This window comes from Scyliorhinus torazame, chromosome 20 (genome assembly GCF_047496885.1).
Source record: "Scyliorhinus torazame isolate Kashiwa2021f chromosome 20, sScyTor2.1, whole genome shotgun sequence".
Lineage (NCBI taxonomy): Eukaryota > Metazoa > Chordata > Chondrichthyes > Carcharhiniformes > Scyliorhinidae > Scyliorhinus > Scyliorhinus torazame.
Genome location: NC_092726.1, coordinates 101,424,052 through 101,447,357, shown reverse-complemented (window position 1 = coordinate 101,447,357; position 23,306 = coordinate 101,424,052).

Here is a 23,306-nt window from a genome sequence, read left to right as displayed (position 1 = left end):
CGGGGATGGACACTGGGCTGTGGGGAGAGTGGCAATAGTTTGGGGATTGACACTGGGCTGTGGGGATAGTGGGATTAGTTTGCGGAATGACACAGGCTGTGGGGAGAGTGGGATTAGTTTGGGGATTGACACAGGGCTCTGTGAAGAGTGGGATTAGTTTGGGGATTGAGACAGGCTGTGGGGAGAGTGGGATTAGTTTGGGGATTGACACTGGGATGTGGGGAGAGTGGGATTAGTATTGGGGATTGACACTGGGCTGTGGGGAGAGTGGGAATAGTTTGGGGATTGACACTGGGCTGTGGGGAGAGTGGGATTAGTTTGGGGAATGACACAGGCTGTGGGGAGAGTGGGATTAGTTTGGGGATTGACACTGGGATGTGGGGAGAGTGGGATTAGTATTGGGGATTGACACTGGGCTGTGGGGAGAGTGGGAATAGTTTGGGGATTGACACTGGGCTGTGGGGAGAGTGGGATTAGTTTGGGGATTGACACAGGGCTGTGTGAAGAGTGGGATTAGTTTGGGGATTGACACAAGGCTATGGGGAGAGTGGGATTAGTTTGGGGATTGACACAGGTCTGTGAGGACAGTGGGATTAGTTTGGGGATTGACGCAGGACTGTGGGGGGTGTGGTATTAGTTTGGGGATTGACACAGGGCTGTGGGGAGAGTTGGATTAGTTTGGGGTTTGACACTGGGCTGTGGGGAGAGTGGGATTAGTTTGGGGATTGACACAGGGCTGTGGGGAGAGTTGGATTAGTTTGGGGATTGACACTGGGCTGTGGGGAGAGTGGGATTAGTTTGGGGATTGACACAGGGCAGTGGGGAGAGTGGGATTAGTTTGGGGATTGACACAGGGCTGTGGGGAGAGTGGGATTATTTTGGGGATTGACACAGGGCTGTGGGGAGAGTGGGATTAGTTTCGGCATTGACCCAGGGCTGTGGGGAGAGTGGGATTAATTTGGGGATTGACACAGGGCTGTGGAGAGAGTGGGATTAGTTTGGGGATTGATACAGAGCTGTGGGGAGAGTGGGATTAGTTTGGGACTAGACACAGGGCTGTGGGGAGAATGGGATTAGTTTGGGGATTGACAGAGGGCTGTGGGGAGAGTGGGATTAGTTTGGGGTTTGACACAGGGCTGTGGGGAGAATGGGATTAGACTGGGGATTGAGACAGGTCTGTGGGGAGAGTGGGATTAGTTTGGGGATTGACACAGGGCTGTGTGGAGAGTGGGATTAATTTGGGACTAGACACAGGGCTGTGGGGAGAATGGGATTAGTTTGGGGATTGACAGAGGGCTGTGGGGAGAGTGGGATTAGTTTGGGGTTTGACACAGGGCTGTGGGGAGAATGGGATTAGACTGGGGATTGAGACAGGTCTGTGGGGAGAGTGGGATTAGTTTGGGGAATGACACAGGGCTGTGGGGAGAATGGGATTAGTTTGGGGATTGACACTGGGCTGTGGGGAGAGTGGGATTAGTTTAGGGAGTGACACAGGGCTATGGGGAGAGTGGGATTAGTTTTGAGAGTGACACTGGGCTGTGGGGAGAGTTTGAATAGTTTGGGGATTGACACTGGGCTGTGGGGAGAGTGGAAATAGTTTGGGGATTCACACTGGGCTGTGCGGAGAGTGGGATTAGTTTGGGGATTGGCACAGGGCTGTGGGAAGTGTGGGATTAGTTTGGGGATTGACACAGGGCTGTTGGGAGAACGGGATTAGTTTGGGGATTGATCCAGGGCTGTGGGGAGAGTGGGAATAGTTTGGGGATTGTCAGAGGGCTGTGGGGAGAGTTGGATTAGTTTGGGGATTGATACAGGGCTCTGGTGAGAGTGGGATTCGTTTGGGGATTGACACAGGACTGAAGAGAGAGTCGGATTAGTTCGGGGATTGACACAGGGCTGTGGGGAGACTGGGATTAGTTTGGGGATTGACAGAGTGCTGTGGGGAGAGTGGGATTAGTTTGATGATTGACCGGGGCTGTGGGGAGAGTGGGATTGGTTTGGGGATTGACGCAGGGCTGTGGGGAGAGTGGTATTAGTTTGGGGATTGACACAGGGCTCTGGTGAGAATTGGATTCGTTTGGGGATTGACACAGGACTGAGGAGAGTGGGATTAGTTTGGGGATTGAGCCATGGCTGTGGGGAGAGTGGGATTAGTTTGGGGATTGACACAGGGCTGTGGTGAGAGTGGGAATAGTTTGGGGATTGACACTGGGCTGTGGGGAGAGTGGGATTAGTTTGGGGATTGACACTGGGCTGTGGGGAGAGTGGGAATAGTTTGGGGATTGACACTGGGCTGTGTGAAGAGAGGGATTAGTTTGCGGATTGACACAGGTCTCTGGGGAGAGTGGGATTAGTTTGGGGATTGACGCAGGACTGAGGGGCGAGTGGGATTAGTTTGGGGATGGACACTGGGCTGTGGGAAGAGTGAGATTAGTTTCGGGATTGACACTGGGCTGAGGGGAGAGTGGGAATAGTTTGGGCATTGACACTGGGCTGTGGGGAGAGTGGGAATAGTTTGGGGATTGACACTGGGCTGTGTGAAGACTGGGATTAGTTTGGGGATTGTAACTGGGTAGTGGGAAGAGTGGGATTAGTTTGGGGATTGATACAGGGCTGTGGGGAGAGTGGGTTTAGTTTGGGTATTGGCTCAGGGCTGTGGGGAGAGTGGGATTAGTTTGGGGTTTGACACAGGGCTGTGGGGAGTGTGGGATTAGTTTGCGGATTGACAGAGGGATGTGGGGAGAGTGGGATTTGTTTGGGGATTGACACAGGGCTCTGGTGAGAGTGGGATTAGTTTGGGGATTGATACAGGGCTATGGGGAGAGTGGGATTAGTTTGGGGATTGACACTGGGATGTGGGGAGAGTGGGATTAGAATTGGGGATTGACACTGGGCTGTGGGGAGAGTGGGAATAGTTTGGGGATTAACACTGGGCTGTGGGGAGAGTGGGATTAGTTTGTGGATTGACACTGGGCTGTGGGAAGTGTGGGATTAGTTTGGGGATTGACACTGGGCTGTGGGAAGAGTGGGATTAGTTTGGGGATTGACACTGGGCTGTGGGGAGAGTGGGATTAGTTTGGGGATTGACACAGGTCTGTGGGGAGACTGGGATTAGTTTGGGATTGACACAGGGCTGTGGGGAGAATGGGATTAGTATTGGGCATTGACACAGGGCTGTGTGAAGAGTGGGATTAGTTTGGGGATTGACACAGGGCTGTGAGGAGAGTGGGATTAGTTTGGGGATTGACCGAGGGCGACGGGGAGAGTGGGATTAGTTTCCGCATTGATACAAGGCCGTGGGGAGAGTGGGATTAGTTTGGGGATTGACACAGGGCTGTGGGGAGAGTGGGTTTAGTTTGGGTATTGGCTCAGGGCTGTGGGGAGAGTGGGATTAGTTTGGGGTTTGACAAAGGGCTGTGGGGAGAGTGGGATTAGTTTGGGGATTGACAGAGGGATGTGGGTAGTGTGGGATTTGTTTGGGGATTGACACAGGGCTCTGGTGAGAGTGGGATTAGTTTGGGGATTGATACAGGGCTATGGGGAGAGTGGGATTAGTTTGGGGATTGACACTGGGATGTGGGGAGAGTGGGATTAGAATTGGGGATTGTCACTGGGCTGTGGGGAGAGTGGGAATAGTTTGGGGATTGACACTGGGCTGTGGGGAGAGTGGGAATAGTTTGGGGATTGACACTGGGCTGTGGGGAGAGTGGGATTAGTTTGGGGATTGACACTGGGCTGTGGGAAGTGTGGGATTAGTTTGGGGATTGACACTGGGCTGTGGGAAGAGTGGGATTAGTTTGGGGATTGACACTGGGCTGTGGGAAGAGTGGGATTAGTTTGGGGATTGACACTGGGCTGTGGGAAGAGTGGGATTAGTTTGGGGATTGACACAGGTCTGTGGGGAGACTGGGATTAGTTTGGGGATTGACACTTGGCTGTGGGGAGAGTGGGATTAGTTTGGGGATTGACACAGGTCTGTGGGGAGACTGGGATTAGTTTGGGATTGACACTGGGCTGTGGGGAGAGTGGGATTAGTTTGGGCATTGACACAGGGCTGTGTGAAGAGTGGGATTAGTTTGGGGATTGACACAGGGCTGTGGGGAGAGTGGGATTAGTTTGTGGATTGACCGAGGGCTACGGGGAGAGTGGGATTAGTTTCTGCATTGATACAAGGCCGTGGGGAGAGTGGGATTAGTTTGGGGATTGACACAGGGCTGTGGGGAGAGTGGGATTAGTTTGGGGATTGACACAGGGCTGTGGGGAGAGTGGGTTTAGTTTGGGTATTGGCTCAGGGCTGTGGGGATAATGGGTTTAGTTTCGGGATTGACCCAGGCTGTGGGGAGAGTGCGATTAGTTTGGGGTTTGACACAGGGCTGTGGGGAGAGTGGGATTAGTTTGGGGATTGACAGAGGGATGTGGGGAGAGTGGGATTTGTTTTGGGATTGACACAGGGCTCTGGTGAGAGTGGGATTAGTTTGGGGATTGACACAGGACTGAGGAGAGAGTGGGATTAGTTCGGGGATGGACACTGGGCTGTGGGGAGAGTGGCAATAGTTTGGAGATTGACACTGGGCTGTGGGGATAGTGGGATTAGTTTGCGGAATGACACAGGCTGTGGGGAGAGTGGGATTAGTTTGGGGATTGACACAGGGCTGTGTGAAGAGTGGGATTAGTTTGGGGATTGAGACAGGCTGTGGGGAGAGTGGGATTAGTTTGGGGATTGACACTGGGATGTGGGGAGAGTGGGATTAGTATTGGGGATTGACACTGGGCTGTGGGGAGAGTGGGAATAGTTTGGGGATTGACACTGGGCTGTTGGGAGAGTGGGATTAGTTTGGGGAATGACACAGGCTGTGGGGAGAGTGGGATTAGTTTGGGGATTGACACTGGGATGTGGGGAGAGTGGGATTAGTATTGGGGATTGACACTGGGCTGTGGGGAGAGTGGGAATAGTTTGGGGATTGACACTGGGCTGTGGGGAGAGTGGGATTAGTTTGGGGATTGACACAGGGCTGTGTGAAGAGTGGGATTAGTTTGGGGATTGACACAAGGCTATGGGGAGAGTGGGATTAGTTTGGGGATTGACACAGGTCTGTGAGGACAGTGGGATTAGTTTGGGGATTGACGCAGGACTGTGGGGGGTGTGGTATTAGTTTGGGGATTGACACAGGGCTGTGGGGAGAGTTGGATTAGTTTGGGGTTTGACACTGGGCTGTGGGGAGAGTGGGATTAGTTTGGGGATTGACACAGGGCTGTGGGGAGAGTTGGATTAGTTTGGGGATTGACACTGGGCTGTGGGGAGAGTGGGATTAGTTTGGGGATTGACACAGGGCAGTGGGGAGAGTGGGATTAGTTTGGGGATTGACACAGGGCTGTGGGGAGAGTGGGATTATTTTGGGGATTGCCACAGGGCTGTGGGGAGAGTGGGATTAGTTTCGGCATTGACCCAGGGCTGTGGGGAGAGTGGGATTAATTTGGGGATTGACACAGGGCTCTGGAGAGAGTGGGATTAGTTTGGGGATTGATACAGAGCTGTGGGGAGAGTGGGATTAGTTTGGGACTAGACACAGGGCTGTGGGGAGAATGGGATTAGTTTGGGGATTGACAGAGGGCTGTGGGGAGAGTGGGATTAGTTTGGGGTTTGACACAGGGCTGTGGGGAGAATGGGATTAGACTGGGGATTGAGACAGGTCTGTGGGGAGAGTGGGATTAGTTTGGGGATTGACACAGGGCTGTGTGGAGAGTGGGATTAATTTGGGACTAGACACAGGGCTGTGGGGAGAATGGGATTAGTTTGGGGATTGACAGAGGGCTGTGGGGAGAGTGGGATTAGTTTGGGGTTTGACACAGGGCTGTGGGGAGAATGGGATTAGACTGGGGATTGAGACAGGTCTGTGGGGAGAGTGGGATTAGTTTGGGGAATGACACAGGGCTGTGGGGAGAATGGGATTAGTTTGGGGATTGACACTGGGCTGTGGGGAGAGTGGGATTAGTTTGGGGAGTGACACAGGGCTATGGGGAGAGTGGGATTAGTTTTGAGAGTGACACTGGGCTGTGGGGAGAGTTTGAATAGTTTGGGGATTGACACTGGGCTGTGGGGAGAGTGGAAATAGTTTGGGGATTCACACTGGGCTGTGCGGAGAGTGGGATTAGTTTGGGGATTGGCACAGGGCTGTGGGAAGTGTGGGATTAGTTTGGGGATTGACACAGGGCTGTTGGGAGAACGGGATTAGTTTGGGGATTGATCCAGGGCTGTGGGGAGAGTGGGAATAGTTTGGGGATTGTCAGAGGGCTGTGGGGAGAGTTGGATTAGTTTGGGGATTGATACAGGGCTCTGGTGAGAGTGGGATTCGTTTGGGGATTGACACAGGACTGAAGAGAGAGTCGGATTAGTTCGGGGATTGACACAGGGCTGTGGGGAGACTGGGATTAGTTTGGGGATTGACAGAGTGCTGTGGGGAGAGTGGGATTAGTTTGATGATTGACCGGGGCTGTGGGGAGAGTGGGATTGGTTTGGGGATTGACGCAGGGCTGTGGGGAGAGTGGTATTAGTTTGGGGATTGACACAGGGCTCTGGTGAGAATTGGATTCGTTTGGGGATTGACACAGGACTGAGGAGAGTGGGATTAGTTTGGGGATTGAGCCATGGCTGTGGGGAGAGTGTGATTAGTTTGGGGATTGACACAGGGCTGTGGTGAGAGTGGGAATAGTTTGGGGATTGACACTGGGCTGTGGGGAGAGTGGGATTAGTTTGGGGATTGACACTGGGCTGTGGGGAGAGTGGGAATAGTTTGGGGATTGACACTGGGCTGTGTGAAGAGAGGGATTAGTTTGCGGATTGACACAGGTCTCTGGGGAGAGTGGGATTAGTTTGGGGATTGACGCAGGACTGAGGGGCGAGTGGGATTAGTTTGGGGATGGACACTGGGCTGTGGGAAGAGTGAGATTAGTTTCGGGATTGACACTGGGCTGTGGGGAGAGTGGGAATAGTTTGGGCATTGGCACTGGGCTGTGGGGAGAGTGGGAATAGTTTGGGGATTGACACTTGGCTGTGTGAAGACTGGGATTAGTTTGGGGATTGTAACTGGGTAGTGGGAAGAGTGGGATTAGTTTGGGGATTGACACAGGGCTGTGGGGAGAGTGGGATTAGTTTGGGGATTGACACATGGCTGTGGGAAGAGTGGGATTAGTTTGGGGATTGACACAGGGCTGTGGGGAGAGTGGGATTAGTTTGGGGATTGACACAGGGCTATGGGGAGAGTGGGATTAGTTTCCGCATTGATACAAGGCTGTGGGGAGAGTGGGATTAGTTTTGGGATTGACACTGGGCTGTGGGGAGAGTGGGATTAGTTTGGGGATTGACACAGGTCTGTGGGGAGACTGGGATTAGTTTGGGGATTGACACAGGGCTGTGAGGAGAGTGGGATTAGTTTCCGCATTGATACAAGGCTGTGGTGGGAGTGGGATTAGTTTGGGGATTGACACTGGGCTGTGGGGTGAGTGGGATTAGTTTGTGGATTGACACAGGGCTGTGGGGTGAGTGGGATTAGTTTGTGGATTGACACAGGGCTGTGGGGAGAGTGGGATTAGTTTGGGGATTGACACAGTGCTGTGGGGAGAGTGGGTTTAGTTTGGGTATTGGCTCAGGGCTGTGGGGATAGTGGGATTAGTTTTGGGATTGACACAGGGCTATGGGGAGAGTGGGATTAGTTTGGGGATTGACGCTGGGCTGTGGGGAGAGTGGGATTAGTTTGTGGATTGACACAGGGCTGTGGGGAGAGTGGGATTAGTTTGGGGATTGACACAGTGCTGTGGGGAGAGTGGGTTTAGTTTGGGTATTGGCTCAGGGCTGTGGGGATAGTGGGATTAGTTTTGGGATTGACACAGGGCTATGGGGAGAGTGGGATTAGTTTGGGGATTGACGCTGGGCTGTGGGGAGAGTGGGATTCGTTTGGGGATTGACACAGGGCTGTGGGGAGACTGGGTTTAGTTTGGGGATTGACAGAGGGCTGTGGGGAGAGTGGGATTAGTTTGGGGATTGACACAGGGCTGTGGGGAGAGTGGGATTAGTTTGGGATTATTCACAGGGCTGTGGGGAGAGTGGGATTAGTTTGGGGATTGACAGAGGGCTGTGGGGAGAGTGGGATTAGTTTGGGGATTGACATAGGGCTGTGGGGAGAGTGTGATTAGTTTGGGGATTGACACAGGACTGAGGGGAGAGTGGGATTAGTTCGCGGATGGACACTGGGCTGTGGGGAGAGTGGGATTAGTTTGGGGATTGACAAAGGGCTCTGGTGAGAGTGGGATTAGTTTGGGGATTTACACAGGACTGAGGGGAGAGTGGGATTAGTTCGCGGATGGACACTGGGCTGTGGGGGAGTGGGATTAGTTTCGGGATTGACCCTGGGCTGTGGGGAGAGTGGGAATAGTTTGGGAATTGACACTGGGCTGTGGGAAGAGTGGGATTAGTTTGAGGATTGACGCAGGTCTGTTGGGAGACTGGGATTATTTTGGGAGTTGACGCTAGGCTGTGGGGAGAGTGGGATTCGTTTGGGGATTGACACAGGGCTGTGGGGAGAGTGCGATTAATTTGGGGTTTGACACAGAGCTGTGGGGAGAGTGGGATTAGTTTGGGGATTGACACAGGGCTGGGGGAGACTGGGATTAATTTGGGGATTGGCACAGGCCTTTGGGGTGAGTGGGATTAGTTTGGGGATTGACACAGGGCTCTGGTGAGAGTGGGAATAGTTTGGGGATTGACACAGGACTGAGGGGAAAGGGCGATTAGTTCGGGGATGGACACTGGGCTGTGGAGAGAGTTGGATTAGTTTGGGGTTTGACACAGGGCTGTGGGGAGAGTGGGATTAGTTTGAAGATTGACACAGGGCTGTGGGGAGAGTGGGATTAGTTTGGGGATTGACACAGGGCTGTGGGGAGAGTGGGTTTAGTTTGGGTATTGGCTCAGGGCTGTGGGGATAATGGGTTTAGTTTCGCGATTGACCCAGGGCTGTGGGGAGAGTGCGATTAGTTTGGGGTTTGACACAGGGCTGTGGGGAGAGTGGGATTAGTTTGGGGATTGACAGAGGGATGTGGGGAGAGTGGGATTTCTTTGGGGATTGACACAGGGCTCTGGGGAGAGTGGGATTAGATTAGGGATTGACACAGGACTGATGAGAGAGTGGGATTAGTTCGGGTATGGACACTGGGCTGTGGGGAGAGTGGCAATAGTTTGGGGATTGACAGTGGGCTGTGGGGAGAGTGGGATTAGTTTGGGGAATGACACAGGCTGTGGGGAGAGTGGGATTAGTTTGGGGATTGACACAGGGCTGTGTGAAGAGTGGGATTAGTTTGGGGATTGAGACAGGTCTGTGAGGAGAGTGGGATTAGTTTGGGGATTGACACAGGGCAGTGCGGAGAGTGGGGTTAGTTTGGGGATTGACACAGGACTGTGGGGAGAATGGGATTAGTTTGGGGATTGACACAGGGCTGAGGAGAGAGTGGGATTATTTGGGGATTGACACAGGTCTGTGAGGAGAGTGGGATTAGTTTGGGGATTGACGCAGGACTGTGGGGAGAGTTGGATTAGTTTGGGGTTTGACACTGGGCTGTGGGGAGAGTGGGATTAGTTTGGGGATTGACACAGGGCTGTGGGGAGAGTTGGATTAGTTTGGGGATTGACACTGGGCTGTGGGGAGAGTGGGATTAGTTTGGGGATTGACACAGGGCAGTGGGGAGAGTGGGATTAGTTTGGGGATTGACACAGGGCTGTGGGGAGAGTGGGATTATTTTGGGGATTGACACAGGGCTGTGGGGAGAGTGGGATTAGTTTCGGCATTGACCCAGGGCTGTGGGGAGAGTGGGATTAGTATTGGGCATTGACACAGGGCTGTGTGAAGAGTGGGATTAGTTTGGGGATTGACACAGGGCTGTGAGGAGAGTGGGATTAGTTTGGGGATTGACCGAGGGCGACGGGGAGAGTGGGATTAGTTTCCGCATTGATACAAGGCCGTGGGGAGAGTGGGATTAGTTTGGGGATTGACACAGGGCTGTGGGGAGAGTGGGATTAGTTTGGGGATTGACACAGGGCTGTGGGGAGAGTGGGTTTAGTTTGGGTATTGGCTCAGGGCTGTGGGGAGAGTGGGATTAGTTTGGGGTTTGACACAGGGCTGTGGGGAGTGTGGGATTAGTTTGGGGATTGACAGAGGGATGTGGGGAGAGTGGGATTTGTTTGGGGATTGACACAGGGCTCTGGTGAGAGTGGGATTAGTTTGGGGATTGATACAGGGCTATGGGGAGAGTGGGATTAGTTTGGGGATTGACACTGGGATGTGGGGAGAGTGGGATTAGAATTGGGGATTGACACTGGGCTGTGGGGAGAGTGGGAATAGTTGGGGATTAACACTGGGCTGTGGGGAGAGTGGGATTAGTTTGGGGATTGACACTGGGCTGTGGGAAGTGTGGGATTAGTTTGGGGATTGACACTGGGCTGTGGGAAGAGTGGGATTAGTTTGGGGATTGACACTGGGCTGTGGGAAGAGTGGGATTAGTTTGGGGATTGACACAGGTCTGTGGGGAGACTGGGATTAGTTTGGGGATTGACACTGGGCTGTGGGGAGAGTGGGATTAGTTTGGGGATTGACACAGGTCTGTGGGGAGACTGGGATTAGTTTGGGATTGACACTGGGCTGTGGGGAGAGTGGGATTAGTTTGGGCATTGACACAGGGCTGTGTGAAGAGTGGGATTAGTTTGGGGATTGACACAGGGCTGTGGGGAGAGTGGGATTAGTTTGGGGATTGACCGAGGGCGACGGGGAGAGTGGGATTAGTTTCCGCATTGATACAAGGCCGTGGGGAGAGTGGGATTAGTTTGGGGATTGACACAGAGCTGTGGGGAGAGTGGGATTAGTTTGGGGATTGACACAGGGCTCTGGTGAGAGTGGGATTAGTTTGGGGATTGACACAGGACTGAGGAGAGAGTGGGATTAGTTCGGGGATGGACACTGGGCTGTGGGGAGAGTGGCAATAGTTTGGGGATTGACACTGGGCTGTGGGGAGAGTGGGATTAGTTTGCGGAATGACACAGGCTGTGGGGAGAGTGGGATTAGTTTGGGGATTGACACAGGGCTGTGTGAAGAGTGGGATTAGTTTGGGGATTGAGACAGCCTGTGGGGAGAGTGGGATTAGTTTGGGGATTGACACTGGGATGTGGGGAGAGTGGGATTAGTATTGGGGATTGACACTGGGCTGTGGGGAGAGTGGGAATAGTTTGGGGATTGACACTGGGCTGTGGGGAGAGTGGGATTAGTTTGGGGAATGACACAGGCTGTGGGGAGAGTGGGATTAGTTTGGGGATTGACACTGGGATGTGGGGAGAGTGGGATTAGTATTGGGGATTGACACTGGGCTGTGGGGAGAGTGGGAATAGTTTGGGGATTGACACTGGGCTGTGGGGAGAGTGGGATTAGTTTGGGGATTGACACTGGGCTGTGGGAAGAGTGGGATTAGTTTGGGGATTGACACTGGGCTGTGGGGAGAGTGGGATTAGTTTGGGGATTGACACAGGGCTGTGAGGAGAGTGGGATTAGTTTGGGGATTGACCGAGGGCGACGGGGAGAGTGGGATTAGTTTCCGCATTGATACAAGGCCGTGGGGAGAGTGGGATTAGTTTGGGGATTGACACAGGGCTGTGGGGAGAGTGGGTTTAGTTTGGGTATTGGCTCAGGGCTGTGGGGAGAGTGGGATTAGTTTGGGGTTTGACAAAGGGCTGTGGGGAGAGTGGGATTAGTTTGGGGATTGACAGAGGGATGTGGGTAGTGTGGGATTTGTTTGGGGATTGACACAGGGCTCTGGTGAGAGTGGGATTAGTTTGGGGATTGATACAGGGCTATGGGGAGAGTGGGATTAGTTTGGGGATTGACACGGGAATGTGGGAGAGTGGGATTAGTTTGGGATTATTCACAGGGCTGTGGGGAGAGTGGGATTAGTTTGGGGATTGACAGAGGGCTGTGGGGAGAGTGGGATTAGTTTGGGGATTGACATAGGGCTGTGGGGAGAGTGTGATTAGTTTGGGGATTGACACAGGACTGAGGGGAGAGTGGGATTAGTTCGCGGATGGACACTGGGCTGTGGGGAGAGTGGGATTAGTTTGGGGATTGACAAAGGGCTCTGGTGAGAGTGGGATTAGTTTGGGGATTTACACAGGACTGAGGGGAGAGTGGGATTAGTTCGCGGATGGACACTGGGCTGTGGGGGAGTGGGATTAGTTTCGGGATTGACCCTGGGCTGTGGGGAGAGTGGGAATAGTTTGGGAATTGACACTGGGCTGTGGGAAGAGTGGGATTAGTTTGAGGATTGACGCAGGTCTGTTGGGAGACTGGGATTATTTTGGGAGTTGACGCTAGGCTGTGGGGAGAGTGGGATTCGTTTGGGGATTGACACAGGGCTGTGGGGAGAGTGCGATTAATTTGGGGTTTGACACAGAGCTGTGGGGAGAGTGGGATTAGTTTGGGGATTGACACAGGGCTGGGGGAGACTGGGATTAATTTGGGGATTGGCACAGGCCTTTGGGGTGAGTGGGATTAGTTTGGGGATTGACACAGGGCTCTGGTGAGAGTGGGAATAGTTTGGGGATTGACACAGGACTGAGGGGAAAGGGCGATTAGTTCGGGGATGGACACTGGGCTGTGGAGAGAGTTGGATTAGTTTGGGGTTTGACACAGGGCTGTGGGGAGAGTGGGATTAGTTTGAAGATTGACACAGGGCTGTGGGGAGAGTGGGATTAGTTTGGGGATTGACACAGGGCTGTGGGGAGAGTGGGTTTAGTTTGGGTATTGGCTCAGGGCTGTGGGGATAATGGGTTTAGTTTCGCGATTGACCCAGGGCTGTGGGGAGAGTGCGATTAGTTTGGGGTTTGACACAGGGCTGTGGGGAGAGTGGGATTAGTTTGGGGATTGACAGAGGGATGTGGGGAGAGTGGGATTTCTTTGGGGATTGACACAGGGCTCTGGGGAGAGTGGGATTAGATTAGGGATTGACACAGGACTGATGAGAGAGTGGGATTAGTTCGGGTATGGACACTGGGCTGTGGGGAGAGTGGCAATAGTTTGGGGATTGACAGTGGGCTGTGGGGAGAGTGGGATTAGTTTGGGGAATGACACAGGCTGTGGGGAGAGTGGGATTAGTTTGGGGATTGACACAGGGCTGTGTGAAGAGTGGGATTAGTTTGGGGATTGAGACAGGTCTGTGAGGAGAGTGGGATTAGTTTGGGGATTGACACAGGGCAGTGCGGAGAGTGGGGTTAGTTTGGGGATTGACACAGGACTGTGGGGAGAATGGGATTAGTTTGGGGATTGACACAGGGCTGAGGAGAGAGTGGGATTATTTGGGGATTGACACAGGTCTGTGAGGAGAGTGGGATTAGTTTGGGGATTGACGCAGGACTGTGGGGAGAGTTGGATTAGTTTGGGGTTTGACACTGGGCTGTGGGGAGAGTGGGATTAGTTTGGGGATTGACACAGGGCTGTGGGGAGAGTTGGATTAGTTTGGGGATTGACACTGGGCTGTGGGGAGAGTGGGATTAGTTTGGGGATTGACACAGGGCAGTGGGGAGAGTGGGATTAGTTTGGGGATTGACACAGGGCTGTGGGGAGAGTGGGATTATTTTGGGGATTGACACAGGGCTGTGGGGAGAGTGGGATTAGTTTCGGCATTGACCCAGGGCTGTGGGGAGAGTGGGATTAGTATTGGGCATTGACACAGGGCTGTGTGAAGAGTGGGATTAGTTTGGGGATTGACACAGGGCTGTGAGGAGAGTGGGATTAGTTTGGGGATTGACCGAGGGCGACGGGGAGAGTGGGATTAGTTTCCGCATTGATACAAGGCCGTGGGGAGAGTGGGATTAGTTTGGGGATTGACACAGGGCTGTGGGGAGAGTGGGATTAGTTTGGGGATTGACACAGGGCTGTGGGGAGAGTGGGTTTAGTTTGGGTATTGGCTCAGGGCTGTGGGGAGAGTGGGATTAGTTTGGGGTTTGACACAGGGCTGTGGGGAGTGTGGGATTAGTTTGGGGATTGACAGAGGGATGTGGGGAGAGTGGGATTTGTTTGGGGATTGACACAGGGCTCTGGTGAGAGTGGGATTAGTTTGGGGATTGATACAGGGCTATGGGGAGAGTGGGATTAGTTTGGGGATTGACACTGGGATGTGGGGAGAGTGGGATTAGAATTGGGGATTGACACTGGGCTGTGGGGAGAGTGGGAATAGTTGGGGATTAACACTGGGCTGTGGGGAGAGTGGGATTAGTTTGGGGATTGACACTGGGCTGTGGGAAGTGTGGGATTAGTTTGGGGATTGACACTGGGCTGTGGGAAGAGTGGGATTAGTTTGGGGATTGACACTGGGCTGTGGGAAGAGTGGGATTAGTTTGGGGATTGACACAGGTCTGTGGGGAGACTGGGATTAGTTTGGGGATTGACACTGGGCTGTGGGGAGAGTGGGATTAGTTTGGGGATTGACACAGGTCTGTGGGGAGACTGGGATTAGTTTGGGATTGACACTGGGCTGTGGGGAGAGTGGGATTAGTTTGGGCATTGACACAGGGCTGTGTGAAGAGTGGGATTAGTTTGGGGATTGACACAGGGCTGTGGGGAGAGTGGGATTAGTTTGGGGATTGACCGAGGGCGACGGGGAGAGTGGGATTAGTTTCCGCATTGATACAAGGCCGTGGGGAGAGTGGGATTAGTTTGGGGATTGACACAGAGCTGTGGGGAGAGTGGGATTAGTTTGGGGATTGACACAGGGCTGTGGGGAGAGTGGGTTTAGTTTGGGTATTTGCTCAGGGCTGTGGGGATAATGGGTTTAGTTTCGGGATTGACCCAGGGCTGTGGGGAGAGTGCGATTAGTTTGGGGTTTGACACAGGGCTGTGGGGAGAGTGGGATTAGTTTGGGGATTGACAGAGGGATGTGGGGAGAGTGGGATTTGTTTGGGGATTGACACAGGGCTCTGGTGAGAGTGGGATTAGTTTGGGGATTGACACAGGACTGAGGAGAGAGTGGGATTAGTTCGGGGATGGACACTGGGCTGTGGGGAGAGTGGCAATAGTTTGGGGATTGACACTGGGCTGTGGGGAGAGTGGGATTAGTTTGCGGAATGACACAGGCTGTGGGGAGAGTGGGATTAGTTTGGGGATTGACACAGGGCTGTGTGAAGAGTGGGATTAGTTTGGGGATTGAGACAGCCTGTGGGGAGAGTGGGATTAGTTTGGGGATTGACACTGGGATGTGGGGAGAGTGGGATTAGTATTGGGGATTGACACTGGGCTGTGGGGAGAGTGGGAATAGTTTGGGGATTGACACTGGGCTGTGGGGAGAGTGGGATTAGTTTGGGGAATGACACAGGCTGTGGGGAGAGTGGGATTAGTTTGGGGATTGACACTGGGATGTGGGGAGAGTGGGATTAGTATTGGGGATTGACACTGGGCTGTGGGGAGAGTGGGAATAGTTTGTGGATTGACAATGGGCTGTGGGGAGAGTGGGATTAGTTTGGGGATTGACACTGGGCTGTGGGAAGAGTGGGATTAGTTTGGGGATTGACACTGGGCTGTGGGGAGAGTGGGATTAGTTTGGGGATTGACACAGGGCTGTGAGGAGAGTGGGATTAGTTTGGGGATTGACCGAGGGCGACGGGGAGAGTGGGATTAGTTTCCGCATTGATACAAGGCCGTGGGGAGAGTGGGATTAGTTTGGGGATTGACACAGGGCTGTGGGGAGAGTGGGTTTAGTTTGGGTATTGGCTCAGGGCTGTGGGGAGAGTGGGATTAGTTTGGGGTTTGACAAAGGGCTGTGGGGAGAGTGGGATTAGTTTGGGGATTGACAGAGGGATGTGGGTAGTGTGGGATTTGTTTGGGGATTGACACAGGGCTCTGGTGAGAGTGGGATTAGTTTGGGGATTGATACAGGGCTATGGGGAGAGTGGGATTAGTTTGGGGATTGACACGGGAATGTGGGAGAGTGGGATTAGAATTGGGGATTGACACTGGGCAGTGGGGAGAGTGGGAATAGTTTGGGGATTGACACTGGGCTGTGGGGAGAGTGGGAATAGTTTGGGGATTGACACTGGGCTGTGGGAAGTGTGGGATTAGTTTGGGGATTGACACTGGGCTGTGGGAAGAGTGGGATTAGTTTGGGGATTGACACTGGGCTGTGGGAAGAGTGGGATTAGTTTGGGGATTGACACAGGTCTGTGGGGAGACTGGGAATAGTTTGGGGATTGATACTGGGCTGTGGGGAGAGTGGGATTAGTTTGGGGATTGACACAGGTCTGTGGGGAGACTGGGATTAGTTTGGGATTGACACTGGGCTGTAGGGAGAGTGGGATTAGCTTGGGCATTGACACAGGGCTGTGTGAAGAGTGGGATTAGTTTGGGGATTGACACAGGGCTGTGGGGAGAGTGGGATTAGTTTGGGGATTGACCGAGGGCGACGGGGAGAGTGGGATTAGTTTCTGCATTGATACAAGGCCGTGGGGAGAGTGGGATTAGTTTGGGGATTGACACAGGGCTGTGGGGAGAGTGGGATTAGTTTGGGGATTGACACAGGGCTGTGGGGAGAGTGGGTTTAGTTTGGGTATTGGCTCAGGTCTGTGGGGATAATGGGTTTAGTTTCGGGATTGACCCAGGGCTGTGGGGAGAGTGCGATTAGTTTGGGGTTTGACACAGGGCTGTGGGGAGAGTGGGATTAGTTTGGGGATTGACAGAGGGATGTGGGGAGAGTGGGATTTGTTTGGGGATTGACACAGGGCTCTGGTGAGAGTGGGATTAGTTTGGGCATTGACACAGGACTGAGGAGAGAGTGGGATTAGTTCGGGGATGGACACTGGGCTGTGGGGAGAGTGGCAATAGTTTGGGGATTGACACTGGTCTGTGGGGATAGTGGGATTAGTTTGCGGAATGACACAGGCTGTGGGGAGAGTGGGATTAGTTTGGGGATTGACACAGGGCTGTGTGAAGAGTGGGATTAGTTTGGGGATTGAGACAGGCTGTGGGGAGAGTGGGATTAGTTTGGGGATTGACACTGGGATGTGGGGAGAGTGGGATTAGTATTGGGGATTGACACTGGGCTGTGGGGAGAGTGGGAATAGTTTGGGGATTGACACTGGGCTGTGGGGAGAGTGGGATTAGTTTGGGGAATGACACAGGCTGTGGGGAGAGTGGGATTAGTTTGGGGATTGACACTGGGATGTGGGGAGAGTGGGATTAGTATTGGGGATTGACACTGGTCTGTGGGGAGAGTGGGAATAGTTTGGGGATTGACACTGGGCTGTGGGGAGAGTGGGATTAGTTTGGGGATTGACACTGGGCTGTGGGAAGAGTGGGATTAGTTTGGGGATTGACACTGGGCTGTGGGAAGAGTGGGATTAGTTTGGGGATTGACACAGGTCTGTGGGGAGACTGGGATTAGTTTGAAGATTGATACTGGGCTGTGGGGAGAGTGGGATTAGTTTGGGGATTGACACAGGTCTGTGGGGAGACTGGGATTAGTTTGGGATTGACACAGGGCTGTGGGGAGAATGGGATTAGTATTGGGCATTGACACAGGGCTGTGTGAAGAGTGGGATTAGTTTGGGGATTGATACATGGCTATGGGGAGAGTGGGATTAGTTTGGGGATTGACACAGGTCTGTGAGGAGAGTGGGATTAGTTTGGGGATTGACGCAGGACTGTGGGGGGTGTGGTATTAGTTTGGGGATTGACACAGGGCTGTGGGGAGAGTTGGATTAGTTTGGGGTTTGAAACTGGGCTGTGGGGAGAGTGGGATTAGTTTGGGGATTGACACAGGGCTGTGGGGAGAGTTGGATTCGTTTGGGGATTGACACTGGGCTGTGGGGAGAGTGGGATTAGTTTGGGGATTGACACAGGGCTGTGGGGAGAGTGGGATTATTTTGGGGATTGACACAGGGCTGTGGGGAGAGTGGGATTAGTTTCGGCATTGACCCAGGGCTGTGGGTAGAGTGGGATTAATTTGGGGATTGACACAGGGCTGTGGAGAGAGTGGGATTAGTTTGGGGATTGATACAGAGCTGTGGGGAGAGTGGGATTAGTTTGGGACTAGACACAGGGCTGTGGGGAGAATGGGATTAGTTTGGGGATTGACAGAGGGCTGTGGGGAGAGTGGGATTAGTTTGGGGTTTGACACAGGGCTGTGGGGAGAATGGGATTAGACTGGGGATTGAGACAGGTCTGTGGGGAGAGTGGGATTAGTTTGGGGATTGACACAGGGCTGTGTGGAGAGTGGGATTAATTTGGGACTAGACACAGGGCTGTGGGGAGAATGGGATTAGTTTGGGGATTGACAGAGGGCTGTGGGGAGAGTGGGATTAGTTTGGGGTTTGACACAGGGCTGTGGGGAGAATGGGATTAGACTGGGGATTGAGACAGGTCTGTGGGGAGAGTGGGATTAGTTTGGGGAATGACACAGGGCTGTGGGGAGAATGGGATTAGTTTGGGGATTGACACTGGGCTGTGGGGAGAGTGGGATTAGTTTGGGGAGTGACACAGGGCTATGGGGAGAGTGGGATTAGTTTTGAGAGTGACACTGGGCTGTGGGGAGGGTTTGAATAGTTTGGGGATTGACACTGGGCTGTGGGGAGAGTGGAAATAATTTGGGGATTCACACTGGGCTGTGCGGAGAGTGGGATTAGTTTGGGGATTGACACAGGGCTGTGGGAAGTGTGGGATTAGTTTGGGGGTTGACACAGGGCTGTTGGGAGAACGGGATTAGTTTGGGGATTGATCCAGGGCTGTGGGGAGAGTGGGAATAGTTTGGGGATTGTCAGAGGGCTGTGGGGAGAGTTGGATTAGTTTGGGGATTGACACAGGGCTCTGGTGAGAGTGGGATTCGTTTGGGGATTGACACAGGACTGAAGAGAGAGTCGGATTAGTTCGGGGATTGACACAGGGCTGTGGGGAGACTGGGATTAGTTTGGGGATTGACAGAGTGCTGTGGGGAGAGTGGGATTAGATTGATGATTGACCGGGGCTGTGGGGAGAGTGGGATTGGTTTGGGGATTGACGCAGGGCTGTGGGGAGAGTGGTATTAGTTTGGGGATTGACACAGGGCTCTGGTGAGAGTTGGATTCGTTTGGGGATTGACACAGGACTGAGGAGAGTGGGATTAGTTTGGGGATTGAGCCATGGCTGTGGGGAGAGTGGGATTAGTTTGGGGATTGACACAGGGCTATGGGGAGAGTGGGATTAGTTTGGGGATTGACGCAGTACTGAGGGGAGATTGGGATTAGTTTGGTGATGGACACTGGGCTGTGGGAAGAGTGAGATTAGTTTCGGGATTGACACTGGGCTGTGGGGAGAGTGGGAATAGTTTGGGCATTGACACTGGGCTGTGGGGAGAGTGGGAATAGTTTGGGGATTGACACTGGGCTGTGTGAAGACTGGGATTAGTTTGGGGATTGTCACTGGGTAGTGGGAAGAGTGGGATTAGTTTGGGGATTGACACAGGGCTGTTGAGAGAGTGGGATTAGTTTGGGGATTGACACATGGCTGTGGGAAGAGTGGGATTAGTTTCGGGATTGACACAGGGCTGTGGGGAGAGTGGGATTAGTTTGGGGATTGACACAGGGCTATGGGGAGAGTGGGATTAGTTTCCGCATTGATACAAGGCTGTGGGGAGAGTGGGATTAGTTTGGGGATTGACACAGGTCTGTGGGGAGACTGGGATTAGTTTGGGGATTGACACAGGGCTGTGAGGAGAGTGGGATTAGTTTCCGCATTGATACAAGGCTGTGGGGAGAGTGGGATTAGTTTGGGGATTGACACTGGGCTGTGGGGTGAGTGGGATTAGTTTGTGGATTGACACAGGGCTGTGGGGTGAGTGGGATTAGTTTGTGGATTGACACAGGGCTGTGGGGAGAGTGGGATTAGTTTGGGGATTGACACAGGGCTGTGGGGAGAGTGGGTTTAGTTTGGGTATTGGCTCAGGGCTGTGGGGATAGTGGGATTAGTTTTGGGATTGACACAGGGCTATGGGGAGAGTGGGATTAGTTTGGGGATTGACGCTGGGCTGTGGGGAGAGTGGGATTAGTTTGGGGATTGACACAGGGCTGTGGGGAGACTGGGTTTAGTTTGGGATTGACAATGGGCTGTGGGGGAGTGGGATTCGTTTGACGATTGACCCAGGGCTGTGGGGAGAGTGGGATTAGTTTGGGGATTGACACAGGGCTGTGGGGAGAGTGGGATTAGTTTGGGGATTGACACAGGGCTGTGGGGAGAGTGGGATTAGTTTGGGATTATTCACAGGGCTGTGGGGAGAGTGGGATTAGTTTGGGGATTGACAGAGGGCTGTGGGGAGAGTGGGATTAGTTTGGGGATTGACATAGGGCTGTGGGGAGAGTGTGATTAGTTTGGGGATTGACACAGGACTGAGGGGAGAGTGGGATTAGTTCGCGGATGGACACTGGGCTGTGGGGAGAATGGGATTAGTTTGGGGATTGACGCAGGTCTGTTGGGAGACTGGGATTATTTTGGGAGTTGACGCTAGGCTGTGGGGAGAGTGGGATTCGTTTGGGGATTGACACAGGGCTGTGGGGAGAGTGCGATTAATTTGGGGTTTGACACAGAGCTGTGGGGAGAGTGGGATTAGTTTGGGGATTGACACAGGGCTGGGGGAGACTGGGATTCATTTGGGGATTGGCACAGGCCTTTGGGGAGAGTGGGATTAGTTTGGGGATTGACACAGGGCTCTGGTGAGAGTGGGAATAGTTTGGGGATTGACACAGGACTGAGGGGAAAGGGCGGTTAGTTCGGGGATGGACACTGGGCTGTGGAGAGAGTTGGATTAGTTTGGGGTTTGTCACAGGGCTGTGGGGAGAGTGGGATTAGTTTGAAGATTGACACAGGGCTGTGGGGAGAGTGGGATTAGTTTGGGGATTGACAGAGGGATGTGGGGAGATTGGGATTTGTTTGGGGATTGACACAGGGCTCTGGGGAGAGTGGGATTAGATTAGGGATTGACACAGGACTGATGAGAGAGTGGGATTAGTTCGGGTATGGACACTGGGCTGTGGGGAGAGTGGCAATAGTTTGGGGATTGACAGTGGTCTGTGGGGAGAGTGGGATTAGTTTGGGGAATGACACAGGCTGTGGGGAGTGTGGGATTAGTTTGGGGATTGACACAGGGCTGTGTGAAGAGTGGGATTAGTTTGGGGATTGAGACAGGTCTGTGAGGAGAGTGGGATTAGTTTGGGGATTGACACAGGGCAGTGCGGAGTGTGGGGTTAGTTTGGGGATTGACACAGGACTGTGGGGAGAATGGGATTAGTTTGGGGATTGACACAGGGCTGAGGAGAGAGTGGGATTATTTGGGGATTGACACAGGTCTGTGAGGAGAGTGGGATTAGTTTGGGGATTGACGCAGGACTGTGGGGGGTGTGGTATTAGTTTGGGGATTGACACAGGGCTGTGGGGAGAGTTGGATTAGTTTGGGGTTTGACACTGGGCTGTGGGGAGAGTGGGATTAGTTTGGGGATTGACACAGGGCTGTGGGGAGAGTTGGATTAGTTTGGGGATTGACACTGGGCTGTGGGGAGAGTGGCATTAGTTTGGGGATTGACACAGGGCAGTGGGGAGAGTGGGATTAGTTTGGGGATTGATACAGGGCTGTGGGGAGAGTGGGATTATTTTGGGGATTGACACAGGCCTGTGGGGAGAGTGGGATTAGTTTGGGGATTGACACAGGGCTGTGGAGAGAGTGGGATTAGTTTGGGGATTGATACACAGCTGTGGGGAGAGTGGGATTAGTTTGGGACTAGACACAGGGCTGTGGGGAGAATGGGATTAGTTTGGGGATTGACAGAGGGCTGTGGGGAGAGTGGGATTAGTTTGGGGTTTGACACAGGTCTGTGGGGAGAATGGGATTAGACTGGGGATTGAGACAGGTCTGTGGGGAGAGTGGGATTAGTTTGGGGATTGACACAGGGCTGTGGGGAGAGTGGGATTAGTTTGGGGATTGACACAGGGCTGTGGGGAGTGTGGGATTAGTTTGGGGATTGACACAGGGCTGTTGGGAGAACGGGATTAGTTTGGGGATTGATCCAGGGCTGTGGGGAGAGTGGGAATAGTTTGGGGATTGTCAGAGGGCTGTGGGGAGAGTTGGATTAGTTTGGGGATTGACACAGGGCTCTGGTGAGAGTGGGATTCGTTTGGGGATTGACACAGGACTGAAGAGAGAGTCGGATTAGTTCGGGGGATTGACACAGGGCTGTGGGGAGACTGGGATTAGTTTGTGGATTGACAGAGTGCTGTGGGGAGAGTAGGATTAGATTGTTGATTGACCGGGGCTGTGGGGAGAGTGGGATTGGTTTGGGGATTGACGCAGGGCTGTGGGGAGAGTGGTATTAGTTTGGGGATTGACACAGTGCTCTGGTGAGAGTTGGATTCGTTTGGGGATTGACACAGGACTGAGGAGAGTGGGATTAGTTTGGGGATTGAGCCATGGCTGTGGGGAGAGTGGGATTAGTTTGGGGATTGACACAGGGCTATGGGGAGAGTGGGATTATTTCGGGGATTGACACAGGGCTGTGGTGAGAGTGGGAATAGTTTGGGGATTGACAATGGGCTGTGAGGAGAGTGGGATTAGTTTGGGGATTGACACTGGGCTGTGGGGAGAGTGGGAATAGTTTGGGGATTGACACTGGGCTGTGTGAAGAGTGGGATTAGTATGGGGATTGACACAGGTCTGTGGGGAGAGTGGGATTAGTTTGGGGATTGACACTGGGCTGTGGGGAGAGTGGGAATAGTTTGGGGATTGACACTGGGCTGTGTGAAGAGTGGGATTAGTATGGGGATTGACACAGGTCTGTGGGGAGAGTGGGATTAGTTTGGGGATTGACGCAGGACTGAGGGGAGAGTGGGATTAGTTTGGGGATGGACACTGGGCTGTGGGGAGAGTGAGATTAGTTTCGGGATTGACACTGGGCTGTGGGGAGAGTGGGAATAGTTTGGGCATTGACACTGGGCTGTGGGGAGAGTGGGAATAGTTTGGGGATTGACACTGGGCTGTGTGAAGACTGGGATTAGTTTGGGGATTGTCACTGGCTAGTGGGAAGAGTGGGATTTGTTTGGGGATTGACACAGGGCTGTGGGGAGAGTGGGATTAGTTTGGGGATTGACACATGGCTGTGGGAAGAGTGGGATTAGTTTGGGGATTGACACAGGGCTGTGGGGAGAGTGGGATTAGTTTGGGGATTGACACAGGGCTATGGGGAGAGTGGGATTAGTTTCCGCATTGATACAAGG